Source organism: Phyllobates terribilis, unplaced genomic scaffold (genome assembly GCF_046119375.1).
Source record: "Phyllobates terribilis strain yellow unplaced genomic scaffold, ASM4611937v1 Scaffold_5436__1_contigs__length_51690, whole genome shotgun sequence".
Taxonomy (NCBI): Eukaryota; Metazoa; Chordata; class Amphibia; order Anura; family Dendrobatidae; genus Phyllobates; species Phyllobates terribilis.
Genome location: NW_027368183.1, coordinates 1 through 5,788, shown reverse-complemented (window position 1 = coordinate 5,788; position 5,788 = coordinate 1). Strand labels below are relative to the sequence as shown.

Here is a 5,788-nt window from a genome sequence, read left to right as displayed (position 1 = left end):
TTCTTTTTAATTGTGGGATTTTCACATGCCAAAGAACATTGCAGACTTTGCCGTAGTGCGTATGAATTTCAAAAATCACATTGTTAGTGATGGTGAGATCTGATATAAATCACAAATCTATGCTATTTTCTATTATACAATATCTATTTATAAGTTGATTGCAAATAGTTGGGTTAATATGTGATGTTTGAGGGTTGCAAGACTAGATGATGAAGTAGCTCGGCAAACAAGAACACTATATGCTAAAGTTTGATTTCTATTTTTATATCTTTTAACTTTGTGAGAAAATATTTAAATTTTAATTATCCTTCAAGTTGTTGGAATAAATTATGAGATCCCAGAATGTCTCTCTAACATAGTGTTAATGCTATATTTTACAAACTTTAAGCTTAAACTTTCAATTGTCTAATTTCACAATAACCCAATTAATGACTAATAATCAATCTAAAAAAACAATAATAAACAAGACCTAAAAGTAAAAAAAATATAAATATTAATCTTAATCTTAATCCGTATATATATATATAAAAAAATATATATAAAGTTGAATTTAAGGTTTTCATTTCCATCATAATAATACTTATGAAGTTCGATTTTTAAAGCATTAAATTAATATGAAATAACTCATTCTTATTTCTCTAATTTTAATAATAATCATATAGTTTTTATTTATCCCAATCCAAATTTATGTTTCACATACCGTAACTTATGAGTTATGACTTAAGACCTTCCAACTTACTAATTGATTGAGCAACGTTATTGCCTCCCTCATCAAGATACCCATGTAAGTAAAGTCACGGTTACAACGGGAGCTTGACCCTTTCTCTTTCCTTTCATCCATTAAATACCCTTTACATTAATAAGCTCCTTCCTTCGTCCAATCCTCACTATGAGTGTGCGACCTTAGAACTCATCGACCATGACACTTCGTGTGCTTTCTCGGCCTCTCGAAAAGCCAAATTCGCCTCTTCATCGACTTTCACCACCCCCTCTACTTTCATCTTATTCGATCAAAAACTTACCTTAGATTTATTTCCTTCCGTTATTATATGAGAATCTATATTAGGTAAGAAAGAAATCAACGTTTCTTGATTCCCCTTTTGGTTGAGTAATTCTTATTTGTGTTTCTTATTCTTATTATGATTTAAGTATTTTGTTTCATATTGGTCTCGATTAGACCTCTATTATGCAAACATCCAACCACTCCATATACATTTTATGTATATAAGAATTTCCTTGTAATTGTGGGATTTTCACTAGCCAAAGAACATTGCAGACTCTGGAGTAGTGCATATGAATTTCAAAAATCACATTAGTAATGATGGTGAGATCTGGTATAGATCACAAATTATCATCTACACTTGAGTCTTCCTGTTAACAATAAAGTATAATGATAACATCACATAGATGAATTATTAATGATACAGAAAATATGTAATAGCTAAGAATTATAATCTATATTCGGGTCTTCACTATAGCATGTGCGAAGCACGAGCCATAACTTTCTAGTTAGAAAATATTAGTACGTAAAATTAACTTATCTTTATATATTCCTTAATGTATAGAATAAGTCAAATATGGTTAGAATATCTTGGAGATATTATCTCATCCTTCTTTGTATATTAATGTACCTATATCTTCCTCAGAATAATGTACCAATTGATTTGCTACCCTATACGATATCAACCGCTCTCTTGATCCTACCATAATCCTTCGTTCATCAACAATGGCCGTCGAGTCATCTTACAAAATCCCGAATCCACTTGACAAAGACAGACTGTTCCTCTTTGTCACCCTCTCCAACATCACAAACCTCGCCACATTGAACTACTTAACCTGGAAGTGCCAAGTCGAAGTCATTCTCAAAGGCTTCAATTTGTTCAAATACCATGGCGGTTCCTACCCGCCACCACCTGAGCCCATTATGTCGACTGACACACCACCTATAAGTATCCCCAACCCGGCGCTACAGGCCTGGAAGCGTCAAGATAAGTTGGTTTATGGAGCAATCTTACCTACTCTTTCTGATTATGTGGCGTCCCTTGTGACGCAGACCAAAACATCTGCTGAATTATGGTCCGTGCTCAAGAAAATGTTTGCCAGAGCATACCGCGGACACAAGAAGCAGTTGAAGGAGTGTTTGCGCCATTGTCAAAGGAACATCTACCATCACGGACTACATGAATCAGGTAAAAATTTGTCGCCGACCTTCTTGCCTCGGTCGGATCTCCTCTACACAATAAAGATGTCACTGACCAGGTTCTACATGGCCTGGATGATTTCGTATCAATATGTGATTGACGGAGTTAATGCTAGAGATACTCCTATTCGCTTTGATGAACTTCATGAAAAGCTTCTCAATCGAGAAATAGCAATCAAAACTGCCCAACGCCTTACCAGTCTACCCATAGAGCTTACCGCTCAAACAAATACCACCAAGAAGTACTTCCGCAACCAGCAATCCAACATTGGATGGTCCGACAACTCGTTCAATCAGTCTCAACAACGTCCGTAACAACAACAATGGACTCCGCCTTCGCAGCCTCGCAATTGCAACCGCCAATGGTCCAAAAAGCTATATCTTGAAAAGTGTTAGTGGTGTCGCGTCCAAGGTCATTTAATGCCTCAATGTCCTATATTTAGGCAGCAGAATCCAAACTTCAAAATCCCGCAGCAATCGAACCACAACAACCAGTAGTATCAAGTTAACAGTATGACCAATAGAGACTCGTCGTCAAATTTTCTATTCGATTCGGGCGCTACGAACCATGTGACGACTGGCCTGGAGAACTTGGCTATCTACTATCCCTATACTGGGCCTGATTCTCTCTTCATTGGTGATGGTTCAGGTTTGCGTATTTCACATTCCGAGAATCTTAAGCTTAATGATATATCATTGCCTAATATTTTATTTGTTCCTGATATGAAAGCATAATGTCCTATCTGTTTCTAAACTCACCAAAGAAACAAATTTGTCACTTATATTTTATCCTGATTTCTTTGGTATGAAGGATCTTCAAACCAATCACACCAAGATTAAAGGCCCTTGCATCAATTGGATCTATGTGTGGCCCTCATACTCGCCATACGTCAACCATGCTCGCCTCACAAACCCGCACTCCTGGCATCATAAGCTAGGCCATCCATCCACCTCTATTTTTTAGTTTATGCAAAAACAATTTTCTTTAGGTCATAGAAATTTTCTCCATTAGATTGTCAGTCATGTCAAATAAGCAAGAGTCACAAACTTCCTTTTCCCCGACTCTTGTATCTACTTATCCTTTGGAAATCATTTTTCCGGATGTTTGGACATCTGCAGTATTATCTATTCATGGATTGAAATACTACTGCATGTTTGTTGATCATTTCACCAGGTACATTTGGATCTACCCTATCTGATGTTCAAACACTATTTCCAAAATACAAGCGCCTTGTTGATAATTTCTATTCCACATAAATTAAAGTTCTGTATATCAATAATGGCGGTGAGTATGTAGGGTTGCGAACTATCTAAATGATCAGGGGGTTAGCCATTACACAGCACCACCTCACACTCCCGAACACAATGTGATTTCAGAATGACGTAATCGTCATATTGCCGAGACCGGTTTCTCTCTTCTCACTCACTCTAAAGTCCCTCTCACCTACCGACCCTATGCTATGACAACAGTCGCATACCTGATTAACCGACTACCAACCGCAGTCCTTCATTATGAGTCTCCATGCCAAAAACTCCTCCATAAAAATCCTGATTATCATAAGCTTAAAAGTTTCGGTTGTTTATGTATCTTATAGAAAATATAACTGGCTATAAATTTAACATTCAAAGAACTAAAAAATTTCTTTCATATTTTGAATTCTTTATTCAAAATAATTAAAATACCGAAACTATGTGTTTCTTATGGTTTGAATTATGGTAAAATAGAAACAGATAAATTTTAATAACGATAATTCAAATACACACTCTATCTCAGATGTAGCTTATATACAATACCAATCTTGGAAATTTTGTATTTTATTCAATAAAGTTAGTTAAACTAATCCTAATTCTTTTACTAAGAAAAAAAAAACAAGGAGGTTGGAAAAAACATGAAAATGAATGGATAAACCTTAATTTTGATGCTTTTGTTCAAGTAAATGGAGAGACACATATTGCTTACATTATTTGAGATAATAAAGAAAATATAATTAATAGAAAAATATTTATAAATAATGTTTTGTAGGTAGAAGCAGAAGCTACTCTTAAAAAGGGATCCGAGCTGCTACGAAGTTTACGGATGACAAGATAATTATAGAAGGTGACAATCTACTCCTTAACAATTTCATAAAGTGAATTTGGAAGGTTCCTTGGAATTTTCGTAGAGTTACTGAAGATATGAAAGAAGAATGTAAGAAATTTAAGGAATACAAGACATTCCACTGTTTCAGACAAAGCATTAAAATAGTGGATTTATTGGCAAGCGACATTGCACACCAAATAGACTATAGGGAGATAATGAAAATAGTAAACATATCTCATTTACCTGGTATTAATATCAGAAATTTGTGAGAAAGACTAAGAATTAGCCAGCCTTTTCTCCTTAGCTTCCTTTTTTTATTTTATAAGCATTATAAAAAATGATAATGCGGGATTGCGCTCTGGTTAGAGTGATTTCCAATATTGACCTATTATACAAAAAGTAATATCCAACTCTTTTACTTCTTGACCTTAAAACTTGAAAAACTCACTAGTAAAAGTGCTTCTTCAAGGGTGAGACTCTACCTACTTGCAGAAGTTCTCCTACTTACAACAATAAAATCAAGGATCCCAAGAAGAAGAATTGCCACCCAGATAATTTGTTGCGTTTAATTAACTTATTTGACTAGATTGGAATTGTGACTTAGAGCTCACATGTATTCAACTTTGTACTGGCATCAGACAAAAGCTTCTAGCAAAAGATGATAAATATCATTTGCCAAAGCTAAACAAAGTGCATGTAATACCATCAAAATTATCATTCATGACTACTGTGAAATCTCCCGAGAAAGTGTCAATTTTTGTAAATCCGCCTTCCAAACTACACCGAAGACCCTTAGTCAAACTAAACCAACAATACAATCAACCCTACGTATTACAAATTCCATATCTCTAGACGAAGATATAGGGTGCTCATTATCAACGAAAAACCGATCTCCAATTTCTTGAAAACTGAAACAAACCTAACCTAAACGGTTCGGGTTTGGTTCCATTTTCCTCGGTTCGGTTCGGCCCAAAACCGAAACAATCAGGCCGTTACTATGGGATGACTTTGACTAACAGTATCCAACAAAAAGCAGCTACTCCTCCCACATCGATTCAGAAATGGAACCCCTCCCGTAGTGTGTGTATATATACATCCATCATCTCCTCGTATGAGTTGTGGAGCCATGTAGTAAGCACAAAGCGAACTATTCTTTCGCCTTTTACTAAAGAATACCGTGTGCTTGCTACTTTCAAGTGGCATACCCTTATTTTTGGGAGGCAGCCCTCTGAATATTCAGAGGGTTCCTAACAATTCCAGTAGGATTTTTTATGCTGTAAGGTATATTTAACATTTACTTGTTTTTTAACAATCTTTTGAAGCTTTCTACTAATATGTGGTTTTAATGTTTGATGCAATTGAAAAGTCCCATTACGTGTAGCTGGCTGAAGACCGGCTTGCTATATCATTGCCATGTTTTTGCTCTTCTGAGAGTGATGCTAAACTGCCTGAGAATACAATTTATGGCTTTCTGAGCCTGTCATTCTACTTTGTTTGTATTTGAACTG

General features: G+C 35.6%; 1 pseudogene; it reads left to right on the top strand.

The window, feature by feature from the left end:
- Positions 1 to 5,401: 5,401 nt before the first annotated feature.
- On the top strand, positions 5,402 to 5,525 carry LOC141250215 (U5 spliceosomal RNA; annotated as a pseudogene).
- Positions 5,526 to 5,788: the final 263 nt, after the last annotated feature.